Source organism: Pundamilia nyererei, unplaced genomic scaffold (genome assembly GCF_000239375.1).
Source record: "Pundamilia nyererei isolate P.nyererei 1_Seehausen unplaced genomic scaffold, PunNye1.0 scaffold00574, whole genome shotgun sequence".
In the NCBI taxonomy this organism is placed as follows: domain Eukaryota; kingdom Metazoa; phylum Chordata; class Actinopteri; order Cichliformes; family Cichlidae; genus Pundamilia; species Pundamilia nyererei.
The window spans coordinates 48,129-50,054 of record NW_005187975.1 but is presented as its reverse complement, the minus strand read 5'-3'; the positions used below and the strand labels follow the sequence as shown (position 1 = coordinate 50,054).

The 1,926-nt window shown below is 43.1% G+C and overlaps 1 protein-coding gene across 1 annotated transcript in view; it reads left to right on the top strand.

Annotated features, from left to right (window-relative positions):
• Positions 1 to 1,926, top strand: part of LOC102206753 (uncharacterized) — a 60,252-nt gene that overhangs the window by 51,945 nt on the left and 6,381 nt on the right. The window lies entirely within an intron of this gene.

The following is a 1,926-nucleotide window of genomic DNA, read 5'->3' as shown; positions in this document are numbered from 1 at the left end:
CTCGTCAGGCACTCTTCTTGGCTGAAGTGGTTATTATTATATTTACATGCTTCCAGCTCCCGTTTTTCCTCGATGACAACTCGTACCTTTCCACTGCCCTTTTTCTCCCTCCTCGCACTCACAGACCCATAACGTGTATGGCAGTCCATTCTCCCAGCAACACGGACTATACTGCCCATGATGCTACATTCTTTAGAGCTATGCTTGTAGCATTCTGCCTGTTGGCTTAGCACAACAACAACAACAACAACGAAAAGGCACTCTCTCACCCAGGAAACACACAGTCGCGGAGAGAGAGAGAGAGCGTCGCCCTGTAACCATGGCAACCGTAACAACAACAGAACGTAGCTGTCAAACAAAACCCAAACAGTCCTGACCCGCAACAAAATGAAACAGGAAAGTACCGCAGTGTAATCCATTTATTTCAACAAAGTAACTGTATTCTGAATACCACCTTTTTAAACTGTAACTGTAACGGAATACAGTTACTCATATTTTGTATTTTAAATACGTAACGGCGGTACATGTATTCCGTTACTCCCCAACACTGCTGGTAGGGGTGGCGGCGTAGCCTCGGTTTTTAAAAATTCATATGCAGTTCGGCAGCTACCCTCACCTACCTACTCTAGTTTTGAAGTCCAGTTATTGGAGATGACTGCATCCATGACCACACTCTGCATGGTGATTTACCGACCGCCTAAATATAGCAAATATTTTATCACAGAATTTGCTGATCTCCTAGGCTCCGTTGTTTTTAAGTATGGTTGTGTTCTCATTGTTGGTGATTTTAACATACACACTTGCTGTAAAAGGATGACCCATTTGCTAAAGACTTCCTTGCTTTAACTGACTCTTTTAACCTGGCTCAGTGGGTTAATGACCTAACGCATGTTAATGGACATACTTTGGACTTGGTTTTTTCACATGGTCTGGACATTTGTATCAAGGCTATAAGTGATGCTGGGATCTCGGATAATTTCCCAGTTATATTTGATACTGGCTTATGCACTAATGAACTATATCCTGCGGCTCCCCTTTGCCCGCTACTTGTAATTAACGCTGAAGCGGTGTCAAACTTCTCTGTCTTCCTTCGATTCTGCATCTGTCACTCCCGACTGTTGTTCTTTCCGCTCGGTTGATGACTGTGCTAATACCTTGTTATCATTATTTTCTTCTATCCTTGATACTGTTGCCCCTATTAAAATGAAGCGCCCCAGAACCTACTCTCGGTGTTGGCTTAATGACACTACGAGCGCTCTACGTCGTGTGTGTCGGGGCGCTGAGAGAAGTTGGAAAAAAGATAAACTTCAGGTTTCTCTCGACATGCTACGGACTAGCCGCTTAAAATTCCAAAGTGCTGCTAAAATGGCCAAAGTGTCCTTCTTGTCCAAAATCATCCTGGCCAATGGCCATACCCCCCGCACCTTATTTAAAAATTTTAACTCAGTGGTTAACCCTTCCCCAGAGATGCCTTTAATTTATTCTTGGGCTCTTGTGAGCGATTTCAAATTCACTTTTTAGATAAGATCACATCTCTTAAGTCCTCCCTTCCCCCTGTTTTATGTCCTCTTCCCATTCCTGAGTGCATTTCAACTTTCCACCAGTTTGAGCCTGTGTCACTTTTGTCTCTTAAGTGGCTAGTTGATCAAATGAATAACACCAATACTGTGCTTGACATTCTTCCATTTCGCATAGCTAAGGACTGTTTTGATGTAATTGAACCTAGTATCCTATTTCTTATGAACTTTTCCTTGCTCTCAGGCTGTGTTCCTTTGGCTTTTAAACATGCTGTAGTCCACCCGATTCTTGAAAAAAGAAACTCTGACTGTTATGACCTTTCAAACTACAGACCGATCTCTAAGCTTTCGTTCTTGTCCAAGATCCTGGAGAGACTAGTTCTCTCCCAGCTCCAGGCGTACTTGGACA